This window comes from Anopheles arabiensis (genome assembly GCF_016920715.1).
Source record: "Anopheles arabiensis isolate DONGOLA chromosome X unlocalized genomic scaffold, AaraD3 X_pericentromeric_contig0047, whole genome shotgun sequence".
NCBI lineage: Eukaryota > Metazoa > Arthropoda > Insecta > Diptera > Culicidae > Anopheles > Anopheles arabiensis.
In genome coordinates this window covers 1-23,624 of record NW_024412125.1, presented here as the reverse complement: position 1 = coordinate 23,624, position 23,624 = coordinate 1, and the positions used below count along the sequence as shown (strand labels likewise).

The 23,624-nt window shown below is 39.9% G+C and overlaps 4 pseudogenes; 3 read left to right on the top strand and 1 right to left on the bottom strand.

The window, feature by feature from the left end:
• Positions 1–2,587: 2,587 nt before the first annotated feature.
• Positions 2,588–6,645, bottom strand: LOC120908215 (annotated as a pseudogene).
• Positions 6,646–10,342: 3,697 nt separating this feature from the next.
• Positions 10,343–13,272, top strand: LOC120908216 (annotated as a pseudogene).
• A 1,402-nt stretch (positions 13,273–14,674) lies between these two features.
• On the top strand, positions 14,675–23,621 carry LOC120908218 (annotated as a pseudogene).
• On the top strand, positions 14,861–16,968 carry LOC120908217 (annotated as a pseudogene).
• Positions 23,622–23,624: the final 3 nt, after the last annotated feature.

Genomic DNA, 23,624 nt, shown 5'->3' with positions numbered 1-23,624 from the left:
TTCTATTACAACGCGTAGAGGGTTGTTTCGACACACTAGATTAATGTTTAGCGTGTAAACAAGAATAATTACATACGCAAATAAAACCTATCAAACATACAAAAGCGCAATGCACAAATTGAAAAAGAGGCTGAGACTCTCGTTTGGTCTGTTGAACGGTTTGAAATTTGAATCAATTACAGACCACAAGCCTCTGGAAAAATAGTGTGAACTTTATATTGACATGCAAAATATTATGTTAAGAGGAAACATAATAATAATAATGCCATTTTCACGAAGAGAACAAACCTTAAGGCCATCCTGGTGTGTACCATCATGATAATTTAGCATCCACAGTCCAATCCAAGCAATCAGGCATTAAGAAAATCTAATGTTATATTATTTTATATAAAACTTTCTTGTGCATTTTAAACCTTTAAATGTTGAAAAAAAAACTAATTCCTTTAGTTGGTTGACAAATGTTGTTTTAGAGCTGCTTGTACAAGAATCTAAAGTATTTTATCAAAGCCAACACAAATATAAAATAAATAAAGCCTATCGATGTAAATAATCGATCATTGAAGATAGTTTGCATAAACTAAAATGTTCTAAGTCCCAGCAAGCGAGATTGTCATCATGGCAAGACAAACAAAAAATAATTTATAGTCTGTAGTTATGCTCTTATTTATGTATATCTCACTGTTCTCACAGAACTACAGAACACGGTGTCACATGACGAGAACTCAGAGCGCGATGTCGGGTTAAGCACAAGGAAACATTTCTAAAAACGATTTCGCACGATAATCAACGACATTCGAATATTTTCCGATTTCCGAAGACTCCACACGTGAGGCATCATGTTTCCCGTATGCATTCTGAAGACTCAATGTGACGAGACACGTCCAACAGATGGACGGATGGATCCGCGATTAACGTAGAAACTCCAACATCATTTCACCTCTCAGCAGTCCAGCAGATTGACAAAATTATCATAAATAGTAAATAAACCGTCGAAATTACTTTCTTTAACTAAATGTTGCTGCAACCTTAGAGAACGGTAGATGTGACAAGTAAACAATTGTTAAATGCAAGTTATTAAATTATAATAAAAAAAAAGGTCACAAAAATATGGTTTATACAAAAAAATCTATAATCCGATATTCAAATCATTTCAAATGAAGAGCTAACAGCACGCTGCAGCTTAAATATAATTACAAAGTACTCCAAGAAGAGAATGCATTAACGATTGCAATCGATTTTGGATCCGTCAACGTACTATAACAGACCAAATCCAAATATTTTCCATCCTATCAAATAAACCCAATTGGAAATATTGCTACATGCATTAAGTAATAAGCAAGAAAATCTTACCGAAAACCATATTGCCAGATAGTAACGCAAACGGGTGGTCAAAATCAAAAAGTTTATAAGTTAATTCCCGAAAACAATATAAAAGGGTTGCTACAAGCAGATAGTGAAAAGCTGCTTATTGAAGGGCTGCCAGAATCAACTAAATTGCTAGCAACCATAAAACAAGCTAAGCAAATGACTCATCGACATACCGACTATGTCCGAAAAACGATCCACGTCCGGTTGCAATTTTTTGCAATTAGATAAAAGGGTGGAAAGCGTTTAATGCTCTCTTTTACCTCCTTTATCTCTATGACGTATGGCCGAAAGCGAGAACATAATAATAATCGAATACGCATTTTAATCACCCATTATAAAGTACTCAATTTCGCAATTACCAGAAATACCTCTATATATTTTGTTATTTAAGCGGCAGAATAAGGTAAAGATTTTTTACAATTCTGAAAGAATACAGTAGCGTAGCGTTCCAGAATTGTAATCATCCATTAAATAACCATCGATCCATCCCACAAAGACATTTTTCTTATAAATCAATAAAGTTTAACCATCGCCTGAAAATGTATGAAAACATGTTAGTGTTAGTCTGGAAAGCTGTTAGGGTATTTTATGATTTTTCTGCCTTAACTACCCTAATATGATCATTTAAAGTGGATTAAACTATCTAGCAATCAGGTCAAGCAGGTCAAACTCAGCACACAAGCGACAAAAGAATCGACATTTATAAAAAAAACAAATCAAATTGCTCAATAAGGATTTCAGGATGAGGACGATTTTCGTTATTAGCATTTGTTTAAGTTTAGGAAATGTTTATAAGACAGTTTAACTTAGTGCAATAACGATTTCGATACTCAAAGGAACGGAATAACCACACTCTAACCGCCTGCGAAAATAACAATTTGAGCGGGCAAATTTCAAAATTTAAATTTTAGTTTACATCAAAAATTTTCAAACGGCTTCAGTGTAAAAATCTAGTAAAACACAACCTAAAATATTATTTGAAAACGGATTTGAAAATGCCCGATGAAACCAACACAAACTATTTGCTGGAATAATCTCATAAGTACATTATGCTACCATGAAAAGTCATTCAAGAAATTGTCATGATAAATGTAACTTCATATAATCTCTTAGAACTAATTTACTAACTTCATCAAAGCTTAGGATCAAATTGATCTCCCTACCTTATACTGAAATCAGGACCCACGAGCAGCAGATCAAAAGTATACCCCTCATCGTCGTCGTCCTTTGAAGGCTGCAGCTGGAACATGGCTCCCGATGTTTCATCTGTAGTTCCCCATTTGGGCTTCACCTCCTCGTACCGTCACATTATAGCAAACGTTCTCACTTTTGAGCAAACTTTGCCGTAAAGTCATCATCTTATGAGAAAAATCCCTGCTCCGTATGGACGTCACGCTTAGGAATCCTTTGTATAGCTCCTGCATAAAACGACAATGCAGAAAACAGCTCTCCGAATTTCCAGATCCAAGAGAATTAATGCACGTTCGCATTATCTCGCCGCTAAGATCACCCAGACCAAGTACAAAGTCTTGGGGATGAAGTAAGCAAGTCAGCTTCATTGTTTCTCCAGTGGTTTCATTCGACCTCTTTTGCTCGTCAGGTTCGGTATCGGTTGGCTCATTAAGGGTTTTTCTGTAATGCTTCTAGCATTGCTTGGTGAATCGACGTTTTGGTCCGATGAATAAGTCAGCTTCTTCTGAATTGCGTCCCAATGCGATATATCCATTCCGCAAGAATATTCATAAAATGTGTAAGCCTCAATAAATTCTTGCATTCCATTGGTGTAGGCTCGTGTATACTGGTAAGGATCCTGGTCCTTAAGCTCTTTTGCTATGTTAACAAAATGATTGCGAAAAATAGCTTCCAGTCGATCCTTCGCTTCGTTGCAAACTTTTTGCAAATTATTTTTCCTATAACAAGAGAAACATTGTTTTACTTTATCATAAAAATAGAAATCAGAAAAATAACTTTTAACTACACATAGTTTTATTGGTTTTCCATTTTTTTGTTAAACGTATTTTTTTTTTCTGCGCTTCACTAATAATTACACATATTAATCAATATAATTTACTCTACTAGCAGTAAATATAGGACGGTCGCGTGCATCAAATATCGTGTGTATCTGTATATGATTTAAAGTAGTGAAAAGTAACACGATTCATTTCACTACCCCACCAGGAGTCGGAGTATGACGGAGTATGAGGAGTATGATCCTATCGGTATTAATTCCGATGCGTATGTGTAATGTATGTAATGTACGTATATGTAATGGACGTGTATGTAATGTACGAAAACTATCTATACTTTATCGTTGCACCTACCCAACCTACTTATACTTTAAAGATCGAACCATCAATAATAAGAACCTTAAGCTTTCTGTAGATAAAAAACACTTAAAAAGTAGAAGCGAATAACGGAAATATTTTCAAAAGTTCCAAATATTGACGAAAGCTAAAACCATCTAAAATCTGTTCATAGTGTAATGCTTCCTAAAGCCGCAATATATTTTTTTTTTCTTTTGACACAACAACCGCTGTCGGTCAAGGCCTGCCTGTACCCACTTAGTGAAGTGAGCGTGGCTTTCAGCGACTTTTGTTACCATAGCAGGATAGCCAGTCCTACGTATGGGGGCACGATCTATTCGGGACTTGAACCAATGATGGGCATGTTGTTACGTCGTACGAGTTGACGACTGTACCATCAAACCGGCCCAACGCAATATATTTTACAACTAATTTTATAGTAGAAGTTTTGACTAAATTGATTTGAAATCATCCGGATCGTCAAATAACATAGAAAATTCAATTGTGGAATTTTCAATCGTATTGATCAATGATGTCGAAGAATCTGTTTTGAATTATAATTAAATACACTTTCAACCACATGTTACCTAGCCGAAGAGTTCATGCATTTTGAGTACATTCTTGCATTACTATTTTTACTATTTCAAGCATTACAAATAATTACTAGCATTGCAATATAATAAAATATGTTTTAAATTTTTAAACAATTTAAACAATTTAATTTTGAACATTTTTATGTATTTCACTGAGACTTACCCGACCGAAAATTGGATAACGTTATATTAAAATTATGCATTTATCAACACTATCTAATTAGAAATGAAAATTAGATGATGTCAAAAAGACAATAACTTTAAAAAATATACAATTATTTGAAGTCTTCAACCCTTTGGAAATACTAAAAATGAGGTTTAAAAATCGACTTTAAGTGACTTTGTAATTACACCAATAAATATACATATCGAATTGAACATCGAAATTGTTGAACTCATTTTTGAGAAATGCTTGGTGACTAGTTTTTGGTGAAAGGCGTATGCTTAACAGCTTTTAAGCGTTGTGGTAACTTTATAGACTATTTTACTGTGTTATGAAAGGGTGCATATTATATTACAAGTATCGTAAGTTTTTTTTACTCTTTTTTTACCATTTTTAATCTGACTTAGGCAATAATCTGAACAACAAATTGCAAAATTACAAAGCATGTGACAGAAACCAGTCTGGTACAGAAGTAAGAGCATATCATTTGAAACAAAAGCATCCGTGCACAATGGCGAATTAACCAACGCTAATTCTAAGTTTCCTTTAATATTTTATGGTTTGCAGTTAATTAAACCATGAACTGGGAAATATATGGCGTGATTCGGCAAACGCAGGCGATCACTTGCGGTCCCTGCTTGAGCTAGATCCCGAAATACGCGATTTATGCGTTCCGAGGAATCCACGCAACTCGAATATCCGTGCAATTTGAATATCACGTTTTTAGACTAAAATACAATTGGTAACTCGATATTTTTGATTAAATTTAGTACTTTTCTACACTACATCATTAATTCAATACGATTCGTACAGAAAATTCTGATATTTCTGGGTTTTGAGCGGATTAAATATTTTAGCAAAACTTCAACTTCTCCTGCATTGGACAATTCTTGAAGCAAATTGTGCTGATTTGACATTAGATTTGTCAATAAAAAACCGCGTATTTCCGAAACCGCCCAAGTCGAGAACGGCTTAACTCGGCAACAGACTGTACTCAGCAAAATGGTTGCACTGTATCCGAGCGAACCAGCGCAGTATCACATTGCCGCGAGACGGACACGATTATGCTGACGCTTACATATTGTGTTTCATTTAAACCAGGGGTCTCCAAACTTTTCAGTTCGCGTGCCGCATTGCTTAACAATCAACATTGTCGAAGGCCATTTTGACGCTACCTTTAGAATGGGTGGAAGTTCTAATCTCGTTTTAATAAGAAAATACTAGCAAAATACATAACATTTCTGGAACTTTTTTATTGAATCTTGATTTTCGTCTTTCAGAATTAAAAATAATTTTTGATTGGTTAGTCAGAAAAGAAAGCTATTAAATTTAACCTTTACTCAGTCATCGCGGGCCGCATTAAAGGTTCTTGAGGGCCGCATGCGGCCCACGGGCCGTAGTTTGGAGACCCCTGATTTAAACCAAATGTCTAGAAACTGCGGCACGCCGGCCGCATGCAGCCCGGGCAAAGCTGTTAATGTGGCCAGCGATGGTATTATAAGGTTTAGAACAATAAATCTATTATTTTGACTATTTTGATCAAAATGTTAATTTTTTAATTTTAACTGTTTTAAGGCTAAAGTCTAGCTTCAATAAAAGAATGTTGTAGGGATTTAATATATTCAGATTAAATTTTCTTATTGACCGTAATTTAAACGTTTACACATTAGCTTAAAGGATTTGTCGAAATGGGTACAACGTTATTTGCGAAGCAATGCCGCACGCGAACTGAAAAGTTTTTAGATGATTTTAACTATAACCTCATTTTAACCACCAGTCTTTGGTAGATTTTATGCTTTTGCGATTACGTATGATCTACAAAACCCTTAATTAATGATTAACCAGCTTGTTGTATGGGTGCTTTATCGTTTTATTTTCTAAGTCAAATAGATTCATATAATTTACTGTAGTGCCTGAATTTCCCTTTCGGTCGGTCCGGAAGGATCACCATATCGCGGAACTTATTAACAATACGCACTACAATCACAGTAACAACAACAAATATATCTACTTACCTAGGATCGATGGTATGCAGGAGAAAGATAATTCGCTTGGATTCGATCGTTATATCCCGGCTGATTTTCACGATGCGTTCGTATTTGTCGTGCTTCGCGTCTAGTATTGTAGCATATTCGCGAAAACACTGTATGATCGGATTATTTTCATCCACTGCCACATTTTCGATGATCTCTTCCGCGCCGAGCACTGCCTTTGCCATAATGTTGGCGTTTATTTCCGCGATATCCACTCATTTCGGGATCCGAACTTTTCGCGCAGAATGATAGAATAGCTAAATGTGAATGAATTTCGGCAATCCGCAATTTTCCGCAAAAACAACGTTCGACGCCGTGTTATTTTCCCGGCGAATGGACGATCTATGATGAACTGAAGCGAATGCGACGCATATAATTTGGCACTCACATACAGTTCAACAGTGGTCAAATGTAATGACAATGGCATAGAGACCTTTATTTTGAATTTTGTACAGTCTGTCCCCGAGATACGCGGGGTAACGAGATAGGGTAACTGTACCAGTTTTCGGCAGGCTAGTGCAGCAGTTTCACAAAAATTGCTCACACATCAATATTTTTCATTATTTTTCTTGAAAACACTTTCAACACTGTTATTCTGGTTGATAAACTATCATAGTATGTTACAATATTTTTTATTTGCCGGTTCAAAGCCCTTTTTCATAAATATTCGTGAAAGTGCAAACATTGATTTTGCTCCTATTTTCGGCAGGGTTTGTTCTATTTTCGGCAGGCTGTGTTCCTATTTTCGGCAGTGCGAATACGAGTCAGAAAATGTTTGTATCAATGTGAATATGTACAAAAAAATGTTTAAAGCAATTTAACACTCTTACTTTCCTAAGATTGGTGCTAAAAGCACTTTAATTATTAATTGTATGTTGCTTATTTTGGCCCGTTTTGACAACCATTTTGATGCGATGTTTAAACAGAGCAGCCATTGACAGTTTGATGGTTATAGCGTACGGTGCGAACTGGCTTACAAATATTTATTTTCTCTTAAGTTAGTGCATTGTTTGTCGTAAAATTGGTGATATTTGGTACAAGAAAGGTCTTATTATGTGTCGACATACGCATTGTAGTGTTCTGATCAATTTTAAAAGGAATATTCAGTCAAATTCAAAGTGTGTTATTGTTCCGAGTTTCGGCAGGAGCCCACAACTTTGAGCTGTCAAAATGAACATTTACTGTGTACCTATTTTCGGCAGCATTTAAAGTGAAAAATAACCTGTTTATCGTGATTTTAAAATTCCGAACAAGTTAGAATAAATTAAATAAGCAAAAATCTTTAATATACACCACTTTTTCATTGTTTTACTGTTCTGATTATCTTAAACACAAAACCTGCTGAACGATTGGCTGACAGCAAAGCTGCCGAAAAACGCACAATTTTTTTTTGATATTTTGGAAAATAGGTAATGAAATGGTGTGAAACTTCGTATGTGAATATCAAATAAGTACACCTTTACTACAAAATTGTATATTGTGAAATTTTTTACCGCATTTGTGCAGAATTTCACGTTTTTAGCTACTCTGCCGAAAATAGGTACACTGCCGAAAACTGGTACAGTTACCCTACTCGAGTTGGGTCCGTGTCATTAGGTACGTTCTCACAAGCATTATCGTCTGCGTTTCCCAAGTGCCATAGATTAAGCTTTAACAACTGAAAATCAAATTCATTAAAAAAACGAAAGCTCGATAGCTTCATTGGTTTACTCAATAGATGACATACAGTCTGAACTCACTAGTTGAACTTCGATCCCTGCCAACTATTGAATATGTGCTTTTTAGTTGGCACGTTTTTGCCCAAAACCGTTTTATTGATACAAACGTGCTTTTTAATTGAACTGTCAACCAACTATCGAGCGTTCAATTAAAAAGCATGCGAACTAAAAAGCGTTCAACTATTGAATTCTGACTAAAGTAAGTCTTCCTGTAAAAATTATAAACCAATTAACAAATTTACCAAACGGATATATTATTTTAATCACAATTACCATTTGAATCAAAGAAGGCTCTTCGATCTCAAACTGCCTGTGAGCGTTTCTACATGCACCGAAACTGCAGCCGAAAGAGATGGCTGTGAAAGAATTGACAACCGGTTTCTCACGCTGGTGTGTGTAGAAGCTCTGAAAAGCGCCGATATGAGACTTTTAAAATGATGTTGAAAAATCCATTTTAATCGCTAATATGAAGTCAAAAAGTTTCTTTTACTTTTTAATAATATTTCTACGATTATTAGACAGCAAAATGCAAACTATAATGGATCGTCCACCAAAACTGCCAATTTAATTTTTTTCAGCTCCATCGTTCTTTGCATGCTGAGGAGAACTCTTTCACCGAAAATGCTGTCAATCGCTGTCAAAGCATGCTGTCAGTTATTTTCTCAGCTGCTTTCTCGGTGTATGTAGAAACGCTCCGAGATATATAAATTTTTTGACACAAAAATGTATCAAACAGATCCGTTTGACCAATAAATATATGCGCAATCTGTGATTGCACATCGTCTATTGCTACGGTAACGAACTTTTGACTACTTGTCAAATCGTTCTACACTACGGGACCTTCCTACACAGGCTTTGCGCGCAACTCGAGAACATACTGTACTCCGTGTTCGATACTTATGACATTTCTAATGCACCTTCTGTTGTCCTATACCTTTTCCATTGTGCAATGCCAAATTGTACATGCAAAAGATTAGAAAGTCCAAAACAAGACCAACAAACAACGTCAAACAGAGCTCGTAATAAACAAAGTTGGCCACGGGAAAGTGGTTTGCTCTCCGTAATTGCCACCACCGTGGTATAGCTGTGCAGTGAATTGTGAAAAAAGGAAGGAAGAATCGGTTGACAAAAAGCTGGTTAGTGGTTTAAAGATGGGCACGACACAAAAGGATGATTTATTTCCGTGAATAACCATAGAACCCATCATCTAGATTGTGCCATACGTTGTAACTAGTGGGAAAGGAAACTAAAATACTTACCTTTTGTTACATTTTACGAATGACCGCGCTAGTACAATTAGTGTCAGGAGAAAGATAAAAGTATAAAGTGAAAAGTGAGCACTGAAACGTGTCGTTTTCACACGTTGATGCTTTTATTATTTATGTAAAGCCCATTGGATGATTGGAAAGAAATGCCAGAACGGAAGAAACTTTTCCGGATGAACACAAATAATCGACTCAATGTGCGATAATCTAACCATGCCGATTCGTGGTACATTTTTTGTTAGTTCCGTAATCAGCTCCGCTCTATAAGCTAGCTAAGTTGAAATATTTTTTTCATTCAAGTTATGTCGCTTTTTGTCGTTGTTGGCATGAAACCGCCCTATGATGGTTCCTATAGGGCGGTTTCATGCCACACGCATTTCATTGGCTTCAGATAGAAGAATGTGTGTAATAGGCCTCAAAAGCTGAAAAAAGGCACTAGCGGAGGCATTCGGGCGAAATATTGACGCAATGATTATTTTCACCCAACGTGCATGGTAGTGAATCTGAGACCGAACAACAGGATGTGAGCGAGCAGCAGCCAAATAGATTCAAGTGTGCTCTCTTGCCGCTGACTTGATAATGATTTCCATCAAATCTAAGAAGGCTGGTCGGTCACAGATCGTGGTATACGCTGTCTAGATTGCTGGAGCTCATCCAGAAAGAGGAACCGATTTGTATCATTTCTCTTATCAAGCCTACACCGAGGTTCGTTGATTGATCCGTTGAATTGTTCGTTCGTTTTGGTGCAGTCTTCTTTGCAACTGCGTAACGTTGGCTGCTGACTATGTTTAAGTGGAGCGTGATGAGTCATATTTGCTTCCGCAAACGGTTACTTCCTTGGTAGTGAGCTACATTTGCGACAGTTGGACAGCCACATTGCAAAGAACACCAGTATGTTTCTGATAATTAATACGTAGTGGTGTTGATAAGGCGATTTTTATCGACAATGAGTGTGAACTTCATGCATAATTGCGATAAACTAACCTGCGACGTGTCGATAAAAAGTGCTTGGTGCTGTTCATGAACGGTAGTAATTCAACTACCGATAATAGCGATTTTATGCAACGAAGGGTTTTGCAGAAATATTGTTTTGTGTCCTTAAATTTGCATGAGAATTTTTAAACTCTTTAACAAATGTACTACCGGTCAAAATATCGCTTGCTGAATTTAATCTGGAACGATAAGCAATGGGGAGTGTTATCAGAAAAGACTGCCTCGTAAATCTCAGCTTACCTCTGCTGCTAAGTGCAACATTCTTAGAACGTTTTATGGAGAGATGTAGCCGGTAGTACTGAATCGGATTTCCAGATTGCAGTTAGTTTAGTGGGTTCAGTAGGTTTCGATTTTCGATAAATCATGTGCAATTTCGATTTTATGCAACGAAATCATAGCTCGGGTTTAGAACTCGTTGATCCGATTTGATTCGTGAATGGAGTAATATGATACATAACTAATATCAACCAGAAGAATCAAAGATCTATTTTTACAGGTGTACCAGCAATAATTCTTAATAATGTTTTTTTTTTATATTTTAGGAACCTAAACGTCAGCCGTACTAACATGGATTATGCAAACTTCCCCAACTTGACCAGTGTTTATTCACCCAACCGTGAGGCGTGCCTTGTATTGAACAAAACCAAAATTTTGATAAACCTCTATGAAGGCATCCCGGAAACCTTGCTGCTGAACGTGATTGCGTGGTTTTTCCTAATACTGCTGTTCACACTACTCCGCCAGCAGGCCTGGGACTATGGGCGGCTGGCGCTAGTGAACAGCCATGGAGAGAACAAACGCTGGACGCAACTCTTCTATGCCCACGGCAACGTGCCTGGTGGTGGTGGAGCGATGAATGGTTCCACCGAAACGTCAGATACGCTCAACAGTCTCAGCATTGATCGTGGTTGCTTTTCATGGATTGTGACCACCTTTCGGCTGACGAAAGAACAAATACTTACGCACAGCGGCCCGGATGCTGTACACTATCTATCTTTTCAACGACATCTCATCGTGGTGATGGGCATTATGACGGTGATCTCGATAGCCATCATACTACCGATCAACTTTTCTGGCACACTGAGTGGTGATAAGAACTCGTTTGGACACACAACGATTTCAAATCTCGAACCAGATTCGCCGTCGATGTGGGCACACGTCGTGTTTGCGATCGCCTACGTCCCGATGGTGGTGTTGATAATGAGGCGTGCTTCAGGCCGCAACGCTTTCAAAACGGCACCGACGCGTACAATCATGGCGACTAATATTTCCCAAGGCGACTGCAGCAAAACCATCATAAGAACCTACCTACAGCAACTGTTTCCGGACGTGACGATCGAAGACATTCAACTTGCATACAATATTTCAAGCCTAATCAAAGCGGCAGAGGAGTACGAGCGAACGGTCGAAGCTCGGATTTACTGTGAGGCGCACCGCAACCGTGACGCGATCCAGGCTCAACCATCTTGCTTCAGCTGCGAGAAGGTTGACGCGTTGGAGTACTATAAAGATCACGAGGTACAGTTGGCCGGGGAGGCATCGGATGCGTGCGTCGGCGCTCAACGAGCCACTCGGAATTGCATTCGTCACGCTGAATTCGGCCCACGAGGCACAACACGTAATGCTACATTTTAAACCTGGAACGTATCGAGTGGAATCTGTCCTTCGCACCTGCACCATCGGATATATTTTGGGAAAATCTTAACATCGATACCGCCCAGTGGTACTGCAAGTGGGCGACGGTTAATTTTGCGTTGTTTTTGTTCCTCTTTTCCTTACAACGCCCGTCATTATCGTGAATCAGCTGGATACGCTGTCGCTGACGAAAAATACCACAACACAGATTAGCAAGATCAGCCCGCTGGTGTCAGAATTTCTACCGACGCTACTGCTATGGTCCTTGTCCGCATTGATGCCGGTCATCGTTGCATACTCGGACACGTGGTTGTCGCACTGGACTCGTTCGCGCCAAAATTATCTCATCATGACGAAAACTTTCGGCTACCTGTTGTTCATGATATTGATTTTACCGTCCTCGGATTGACCAGTGCCCAGGCACTGCTGCAATGGACGATTGAATCAAACGACACGTACCGTTGGGAATGCATCTTCCTCCCGGACAAAGGTGCGTTCTTTGTGAACTATATCATCACCGCTGCGTTCATTGGTACCGCCCTCGAGCTGATACGTTTTCCGGATCTCATTTGCTATCTTTGGAAGCTGGCAACGGCCAAGTCTAGAGCTGAAACACCTTACATCAGGAAATCTATCCTTATTACGTTTCCGTTCGGTATTCACTATGCTTGGATGGTGATGGTGTTTACGACTAGCACAGTCTATAGCCTTGCTTGCCCACTGATCATGCCTTTTGCTATGGTGTACATCACATTGAAACACTTTGTCGACAAGCATAATCTATTTTCGCGTTCGCACCATCCAATATGATCAGTCAAGGTAGTGGGGGTAAAATTCACAGCACCGCCGTTACTATGACAAAATTTTCGGTGGTTCTGCTTTTGATCATCATGGCAGCATTGGCCGTGGTGCGCACTGGACAGGTTGAGCTTCGTGCTGTCGTACTGATCCTTGCTCTGTGCGCCACTCTCGTAATGTTCGCATGCATGTCACCGATTAAACGGTGTACCACAAAGCCACTACGCATCGTGGAACTGGATGGACCGGCCCCGATCTACGTGGCAGATGTTTTAATCAACAGAAGAATGGTATCAGATAGCCCGTCCCATCTCAGCTACGGTTCTGACACGACTATGAACATTGTGATGAATGATGCCGATGTCAGTGTGACTGCATAGAGCACATCCTCCTTTTCCTTCCATACCTTCCCCTGTACATTTATGCTATGCCTCTCTCCGTGGTCGTAGGCATGATCGAAAGTGATATTAAATGTTAAGCCAACTAGATTGCTTACAATGCAGTATTCTGGTGTATGTGCAGAACCGGAACCTAATCAGCTCAGATTTTCTGTTAGCTATCTTCACCGTGGTTGTAAATTGGTTTGTATGGGCACACTGCTTTACCACTAGACTTTTTGTGCAAGTCTAGAATGACACAAGCTCTAAACAATAGTTGTGATCGATCAAACCATTTGGAGTACAGATTTTCTTTGTTTAGTTTGTGGTGAATGTTTTGGTCAGCTTTTATGTATGCTTTATGATTTATTTTTGTATCTTTTGGATCGAAACCAATTGCACATTTAGTTTTATGTTAATAATGACTCAGTATACCAGTAAAATTATTAGCAAATTGTGTTGTCCACATTCCCAAGAACGTGTTATTCTTTCTATGCTATTCGTGTTATAATTTGTTAACAAATTAATTTTTGATTTATTAGCCTGCAGAACCAATCGATGGAGAGAAAAAAACTCCACTCGGCGAGCAAATGTGATCTTGTGCAAATAAACATTTCCTGTCCACAGTAATAAAAGCGTACAGTGAAGGAAATGTTGACTCCAGACTTGTATGTTATTTGTAAGAGATTTATATAACTTAAGGAACAATAAAACTTGTACTAATCCAAATGTTTGACCAGTAAGAATATTTACTTTCATTGCACCATAACAAAAAAGCCACTTGAGAATTTAAACCTTTACACAGTCTCGCAATTTTTGGAAAAAGCACACACCCATAATGAAATAATGACAAAAAGATATTAAAAGAAAATAACTTGGACTCTTTCTGCAAACCGTTGGTTTACACAAAAACTGATTTGCAAAATATGCCATTATCTTTGTTTATTTCCTTCCTCCCCACGCGAAACGCAGAACAAAAGTACAGCAAGAGTCTCACTCCGGAAAATCACTGAATGGGTTAAAATGAATAAATAAAATACACGAATTGTTTTTATCAAAATTTTCAACTACGCAATGGGAAGAATGGGCGTAAAAGTAAAATTAAAATTTTAAATAAAAAAATCAGTGGGTGTACTGAAAATCAGCTAAAAATAATATCCTTTACGGTGAGGGTTGCCAAAGGAATGGCCATATAGCTGCAAACCGTAGCGGTACGCAGTTGTCGCTCATCGTACACAATAGCCGAGATGTAACGCGAGAGCAGCTTAGCACAGCCAAGACCCACTGCTAGATGATTCGAGCTCATGTTCGTGCAGTATCGCGTGCAATCGAGCACACACTCGATGTGGCTCGAGTAGGTTCGAGTAGGATCGAGTAGCTTGTGGAGCATTCTAGAAATTGTATGGTTTGATATATATAGCCGTGTTTCGAGCAGTGAGCGTCATTCAGAAAATAACAAGCAACGAGTAAAGAGCGAGCTATCGTGAACTAGAACGTGGTGAACCAAACAAATTGAAATAGTGAATTATCACTCAAGATACACAAACGTGAACAGTTTTTCTGCGCTATCAGTGAAGAATTTCAGTGCATACAGTATAATAGACACATCACAAGATGCCTTCTGCAATTGAATCGATCTGGGCACGACCTATTCGTGCGTGGGAGTGTTTCAAGGTGGAGATTATTGCCAACGACCAGGGCAACAGAACCACACCGAGCTATGTTGCGTTTCGGACACGGAGCGCCTCATCGGTGACGCGGCCAAGAACCAGGTGGCCATGAACCCCACAAACACAGTGTTCGATGCCAAACGACTGATCGGACGCCGGTATGACGACCCTAAGATTCAGGCCGATATCAAGCACTGGCCGTTCAAGGTGGTCAACGACTGCGGCAAGCCGAAGATTCAGGTGGAATTCAAAGGAGAGCGCAAGACGTTTGCACCAGAGGAAGTCAGCTCGATGGTGCTGACGAAAATGAAGGAAACGGCCGAAGCATACCTGGGACACTCTGTGAAGAATGCGGTCATCACGGTTCCAGCGTACTTCAATGACAGCCAGCGACAGGCCACGAAGGATGCCGGTGCGATCGCGGGCCTGAATGTGATGCGAATCATCAACGAACCGACGGCGGCCGCATTGGCTTACGGTTTGGACAAGAACTTGAAGGGCGAGCGCAACGTGTTGATCTTCGATCTCGGCGGAGGAACGTTCGACGTGTCCATTTTGACGATCGACGAGGGCTCTGTTCGAGGTACGAGCCACTGCCGGTGACACACACCTGGGAGGCGAAGACTTCGACAACCGAATGGTGGGCCATTTCGTGGAGGAGTTCAAACGCAAGTTCAAGAAGGACGTGTCCAAGAACGCCAGAGCACTGCGACGCTTGAGGACGGCATGCGAGCGAGCGAAGCGGACGCTTTCGTCCAGCACGGAGGCCACGATCGAGATCGATGCCCTCATGGACGGAATCGACTACTACACAAAGATCAGCCGAGCACGATTCGAGGAGCTGTGCTCTGATCTGTTCCGCTCGACACTGCAACCGGTGGAGAAGGCCCTGTCGGATGCAAAGATGGACAAGAGCTCCATTCACGACATCGTGCTGGTAGGTGGATCGACCCGCATCCCGAAGGTGCAGTCGCTGTTGCAGAACTTCTTCTGCGGCAAATCGCTGAACCTGTCGATCAACCCGGATGAGGCGGTAGCATACGGTGCGGCCGTCCAGGCGGCTATTCTTAGTGGAGACAAGGACGAAAAGATCCAAGATGTATTGTTGGTCGATGTGGCTCCGCTGTCGCTCGGAATCGAAACGGCCGGCGGAGTGATGACGAAGCTGATCGAGCGAAATTCGCGCATTCCGTGCAAACAGACGCAGACCTTCTCGACCTACGCGGACATACCAGCCGGGAGTGTCGATTCAGGTGTTTGAGGGCGAGAGAGCCATGACAAAGGACAACAATCTGCTGGGCCAGTTCGACCTATCAGGTATTCCGCCGGCACCGCGCGGTGTGCCAAAGATTGAGGTAACCTTTGATTTGGACGCCAACGGTATTCTGAACGTATCGGCGAAGGAAATGAGCACCGGCAAGGAGAAAAACATCACGATCAAGAACGACAAGGGCCGCTTGTCGCAGGCGGATATCGATCGCATGCTGGCCGAGGCGGAGAAATTCCGAGAGGAGGATGAAAAGCAACGGGAGCGAGTCGCGGCTCGCAATCAGCTCGAGGCGTACTGTTTCAGTCTCAAGCAAACGCTAGAATCAGCCGGCTCGAAACTGAGCGAAGGCGATCGCAAAACTATCGAGGAACGGTGCAACGAGACACTGCGCTGGATCGACGGCAACAGTATGGCAGAGAAGGAAGAGTACGATCACAAAATGCAGGAGCTAACGCGCGCTTGCAGTCCGATCATGACGAAGTTGCATCAGCAATGAGCCGGTCCATCCCCGACTAGCTGTGGCCAGCAGGCTGGCGGGTTCGGCGGACGCACGGGTCCCACGGTAGAGGAGGTGGACTAAGATGATGAAAAAGGCAGGAGTAGATTAGATGACAGTATTGCAAAGCGGCCATTATCGTAGGCGGAGACTGGCCCCACTCAAAAGAAGACTGTGTAAATATTGTGTAAATATGTGTAAGTTAGACAAATAGAGAATAATAACATAATGTAATTTATTGTATCAGCAAGTAAGTTCCTTGTTGAATAAAATGAAACATGAAACTTATGTCGTTGTAATGCAATGTTTTAGCAATCACAGCGATATCACACAAATTTGGGAATGGGGATCAGTTTACCATTGAATTGAGCATCACAAAATTATGTTAATTCCCTTCACACCCTGTGAATAACTTAAACTATATATTTTGATTAAAGTCAGACAATATATTTACTTTATCTCGATTAGGTAGCATATTTGACTTTGTAGAGTATTGTTATCGTAATGAAACACTTATTTTAGTCAATTTTGAACCCATGTTGTTAAGTCATCACAGGGTTATGCAAAATAATTTCGGGGGTATTTAAGAACTTTAGGATGTTCGCAAAGGATTTTGGAAAAACAACGTAAATTCCAGGTGACGTTTAACTCCATGGTACACTATTGGAGAAACTGATTCAGAACTCATGTTGATTCATAAATGTTGCAGAACTCATACTTTTGCTAGAACTGATTCCAATCCTATACAAGTGTAGGAATTAGTCATAACCCTACTCTGGCTTTGGAACTGATCTTAACTACCTACGGTTAACTACCTACGGCTCTGGAACTGATCTTAACTACCTCCTGAACGGTCCGATAACTGATACTGACACCAAACCGATCGTGGATTGATCCCGTTCTGGAATTGATCTTAACCCTGTACCGGCCCTGTAACTGCTCCAAAAGTCGTACTGGCCCGCGAATTGATCCCGAACCCATTCCAGAACTTACACTGAACCTATACCGGTCCTGGAACTGATCCTGACCTTGTAACAAGAACTCTTGAGGTGTCATCCTTTGGTGAGAAACATCGGGAAACTACACATTACGAGCGAATCGGTCGTTATTGATTAACAATACATGCTTCCTTTTTCTTATTGCTTAAGTTAGACAGAAAAGGGCGGGGTCCGCATTTGGGATGTGTTGCTCACGTTGTTCCTATTTGCCACAAATTATTAGCAAAAACTATCGGTAACAAATAAGCGATCTCAAAACATAGCGCAAATAATTATTAAATAAGACGCGTCTTCATTATTTAATACCTTTTGAAGCATTTTGTTACAACTAAACTAGTGATTTAAAACATTTCTTTCTATTTCATTTGCTATTTTAAGCTCTATGCTTCTTGAATGCTTTCGTTTCCAAATCAAAAGGAGCATGTTAGCGATATGGAAACAAGTTGGACTAAAAAGAATTGGCCAACTAATTATTCATTACATTTTGGTGCATTTTATTAAGAAGATTTGAAATTGAACACACGTTTTTCTTATTCTTTAGTAGCTGATTTACCCGGTTTCATACGGGATAACATTAATGTCTCGTTTTAATTGAAAATAGAAGAATAAGCAATTCGAGGAGTTAAAACTATTACAACGATTTTATCCCAAAGCTTCGTTTCTTCTTATCTGAGGTAATAACCGTACGTAGTTAAGATCTGCCATAGTAATCATTCATTTGGATGCCAGTGAGTTGATTGGTTTACCTAAATACCAGGAAAAGCTGTCTGGAGTATCAAGGACTCGATGCAAGAGTTGGGCACATGACACAGAATATAATTCATTTAATTGTCAAATACATCAATTCAAGAATGTTCTGTTTTAAAATTATGTCTCGCCGAAGTCACCATGAATTAAGATTATTTTACTTACTCATTTTAAAACTTTCTCGTATTCGATTCCTGGTGCACAAACAAAAACATATCAATAAACATATCAACATATCAACATGGTACTCAGATATGTTTACTCCTTGTAAGGATACTTGAGCATTTTTCGACATGGATTCGCTATACGCAATAGTTCGATCCTTTCTAATATGTTACGCTCCATACAAAATCGTAAATTGGAGAATATGTATCTTAATTTTCTTTGAATATATTCAATGGCAAGATTTCTGGATTTTCCTAATTATTTCAAATACTGTACACAAGTTTATTCACCAGAATGTTTTATAATCAGGATGATTTTTTTGTATCCGTCTTGGCATGCAAACGCATTCGAAAATGTTCATGCAACAAATCAAAGTGAAACAAATCGATTTGTTCCTCTTGCAACAAACATGTTTCAGCAACTTGAGATTAACAGTTCGTCCAAACGATTTGGCAACAAATGTTCCCACAACATTTTCCTAGACCTTGACGTAATTATAAATTCCAGTTTAGTGAGCCTTTCGGAGCGTACCAACAGCCCGAATTAACGGTTCAATGGAGACGGTATTACGTTAGCCTAAATAAAACGAATCTAAATTCTCGCGAGTGTGGAAGCTAACACTCGATGTGATTGTTTTCATTGAAGTGCATGACTTGCATCCTTTAGAGTTGATTTACACGGCTATTTAGATGTCCGACTCCTCAATATATTTTAGTATTGTCGATCGTTACGATTCCGAACACTACAGGCCGAGTTAGTATATCGTGTTTCACTGCTTTTAATGTTTTACTAAAATTTCTGTCTTTTTTCTTATGTTTGGCGCGTCGTCGCGGACATGCAGGTTTTCGATACAGTCCTTACTAAGGCGAATCGGTCCATTCTAGGCTTAAACCAACGACGGACATGTTGTTAAGTCGTACGAGTTGACGACTGTATCATGGGACCGTCGATTAATTTAAGTAACTTCCGCATTTTTCAGCACATTTTCCCGATTGATATTTTATTGAAAGGGATTGCTTTGGTGCTCTGCGTCTAGAGCCGACTCCAGAGCCGTGATTGCCTGGAGCTTAGCAGAGCTGGCTATTTATGAGAAGTTCCATGAAATCACATGTTTCCTTTCTATAACATGATTGTGCATGTTTCCTGTAGACTTAACCTGTGTAAACATTTAACTGGAGGATTTTAATTCACAATGTACTTTTCTTACACGTCCTGTGGTATAATGATCAACTCGCAAAACTGACTATCCGACTGGTTCCGAAAGCCTGCATAGGTCGGCATGTCCGCGTAGGACATTACGCAAAATGGCATTAAAGTGTGAAGAAAAACTATTCTACCTGGATTGAGTAAATCAAGCAACAACATAACTGTAAGGGATGTAAATAAATAAAAGCAAAAAACATGGAATTGAGGCGCATAATAATTTTGCTATAGCGACTTTTTACTACCAACATTCAAGCGATAAAATCTGATACATATTTTAGGAAATGTATACAAAATCAATTGCTAATATGTTTACATAAAAACAATAGTTCTGACACACAACATTTCTACTCCAATCACCACGCCTCGCCCGTGAATGATGTAAGCAAGCTTTGAATAATTACAAATTACATTACATATTACAAAAATATAAAGTTCAAAATTTGTAATGAGTACAAAAGATGGTGATGGAGTTGCTGGAGCATAAGATTGAGACATTGCCACAGAGAGTGTAGATATTACATGTTCAAGGTAAACAAACGATAAATAGGAGGATGAAGTTTATTTTATGATTTTTAGCTATCACTTTCCATTATTCTGGGAGGATGAAATTTTGCTCAGTGTATTCTAGCACCCTAAGGCAACTTCTCTCGGTTCAAATCGGTTGAATTTTTCCATTTTAAACAAAATATGAACATCATTATAGTGTCGATTATCTGATTCAAACAGAAAAGTGTCAAACCAAACCGCGCTACACGATCTGAAACGAAATCGGTATTATACAAGCTTGTTAGAGACTTCTTTCATTGACTCGAAACATTGCTACCAAATAGATCTGAAATGGATTTGTTTGCCATGAAAAGTAGCGCTTGTGGTATGATTCTCTAATCTCTGTGTGTTTTGTTATTCCTTCCATTTTCCAGTGAATAATTACAAAAAATCCTTTTAAATGTAATTACATGCAATTCGTGTGATTTAAATATATGTATTTAGTAGTTAAACCATAAAACAAAACGCTTTCCGTAGCTTCAACCTGACGGAAAGCTGTTGGACAAAAAACGGTCTCCGTTTGAGCCAGGTAGGGCAAATGACCTTCGTTCAGTTCGATATATCAAACCAGAGGCAAATCGAGTTCTCTAACACGGATCATAATAAAAAATGAGCATTTTTGATACTTTTTCTCAAGCAGTTGAGTCACATAATCGGCACTTATATCTTGATGAAACCGTCAAGAATAGGAAAATAGAAGGGAAAGAAGAGGGAAAGAAGTAAAGGGAACATAAAAAATCTTACCCTGCACTATAGCTACATTTGTGCCAAATTGGGCTCAAATTAATGGGGTAGTTATTGCGTGATGCAAAACTGTACATACAGACAAATATAATGCAAAACAATCATTATTTTTTATTTAAAAGATTTAGGAACGATCTGATGGCTCATTTATGAACTGTGATGATCAATTTCGTGAGAAGTATTTACTTAGTATTTAGATTTGATCGTCGTGTGATATACTCGTTATGAGGGGTTCCTCTGTATGTGTCAATCACGGTATAAAATATGTACTTGCTTGTGGGAAAAACAACATTACGATAATAGGGACAGATTTTCAATCAAAAATCACTGCTTTTGCCATCAATTTGCATCATTTCCTTAGGCATCATACACCCTTGTGACCATTATGGGTCTTGCCGTTTTGATGATTACAACACTTATGCAGGACATCACATGTTTCATCCTTGGTCGCTGAGTCTGTTCTAAAATTAGCATGTACCATTAATCTACATATATATATATATATAAACCACCTATCCGGATATGTGTAGTTCATTCTTTTTATAATAATTTTTTATTGGACAATCAATAGATTCAAAATCTTCAGAACGTCTAGAAAAACAATAAAAGATTTTGGTTTCGATTTAGTCGTTAATTTTGTAGTGATATTAGAATCTATTGCAAAAGTTTTCTAGCTCCAAATATTCTTCTAAGGTCTTATAGATTGAAATGATTGCCCCGACAGTCAGGACGACATGGCGATCTATTAGTGTCCGATGAACTATTTACGGTGCATTAAATTTACATAACTAAAAGCCATACATCATCAATTTGTAACATAGAAAGAAGTATTGTTATTATAGCTACATAAAATAAGTTATATAAGACATTTTTTCATCAATAAAAATACAAATTCCCTTAAAAAATGGTATAACATAAAGATATAAAATTTCCGAAAAGAGGGATAAATCAAATGACTACTCCAGTGCATTTACAGTCAGTGCTTTTCAAAAGCAGCTCAAAAAATAATTTCCTTAGGGTGACCATAACTGCAATCCGTAGCGTTAGGCAGTTGTCGCTCATCGCGCCACAACAGTTGAGACAAATAACGCGAGAGAAGATTCATGTTCGTGCAGTATCGCGTGCAATCGAGCACACACTCGATGTGGCTCGAGTAGGTTCGAGTAGGATCGAGTAGCTTGTGGAGCATTCTAGAAATTGTATGGTTTGATATATATAGCCGTGTTTCGAGCAGTGAGCGTCATTCAGAAAATAACAAGCAACGAGTAAAGAGCGAGCTATCGTGAACTAGAACGTGGTGAACCAAACAAATTGAAATAGTGAATTATCACTCAAGATACACAAACGTGAACAGTTTTTCTGCGCTATCAGTGAAGAATTTCAGTGCATACAGTATAATAGACACATCATTGACAAGATGCCTACTGCAATTGGAATCGATCTGGGCACGACCTATTCGTGCGGGAGTGTTTCAGCACGGCAAGGTGGAGATTATTGCCAACGACCAGGGCAACAGAACCACACCGAGCTATGTTGCGTTTTCGGACACGGAGCGCCTCATCGGTGACGCGGCAAGAACCAGGCCATGAACCCCACAAACACAGTGTTCGATGCCAAACGACTGATCGGACGCCGGTATGACGACCCTAAGATTCAGGCCGATATCAAGCACTGGCCGTTGGTGGTCAACGACGGCAAGCCGAAGATTCAGGTGGAATTCAAAGAGAGCGCAAGACGTTTGCACCAGGAAGTCAGCTCGATGGTGCTGACGAAAATGAAGGAAACGGCCGAAGCATACCTGGGACACTCTGTGAAGAATGCGGTCATCACGGTTCCAGCGTACTTCAATGACAGCCAGCGACAGGCCACGAAGGATGCCGGTGCGATCGCGGGCCTGAATGTGATGCGAATCATCAACGAACCGACGGCGGCCGCATTGGCTTACGGTTTGGACAAGAACTTGAAGGGCGAGCGCAACGTGTTGATCTTCGATCTCGGCGGAGGAACGTTCGACGTGTCCATTTTGACGATCGACGAGGGCTCTCTGTTCGAGGTACGAGCCACTGCCGGTGACACACACCTGGGAGGCGAAGACTTCGACAACCGAATGGTGGGCCATTTCGTGGAGGAGTTCAAACGCAAGTTCAAGAAGGACGTCCAAGAACGCCAGAGCACTGCGACGCTTGAGGACGGCATGCGAGCGAGCGAAGCGGACGCTGTCCAGCACGGAGGCCACGATCGAGATCGATGCCCTCATGGACGGAATCGACTACTACACAAAGATCAGCCGAGCACGATTCGAGGAGCTGTGCTCTGATCTGTTCCGCTCGACACTGCAACGGTGGAGAAGGCCCTGTCGGATGCAAAGATGGACAAGAGCTCCATTCACGACATCGTGCTGGTAGGTGGATCGACCCGCATCCCGAAGGTGCAGTCTGTTGCAGAACTTCTTCTGCGGCAAATCGCTGAACCTGTCGATCAACCCGATGAGGCGGTAGCATACGGTGCGGCCGTCCAGGCGGCTATTCTTAGTGGA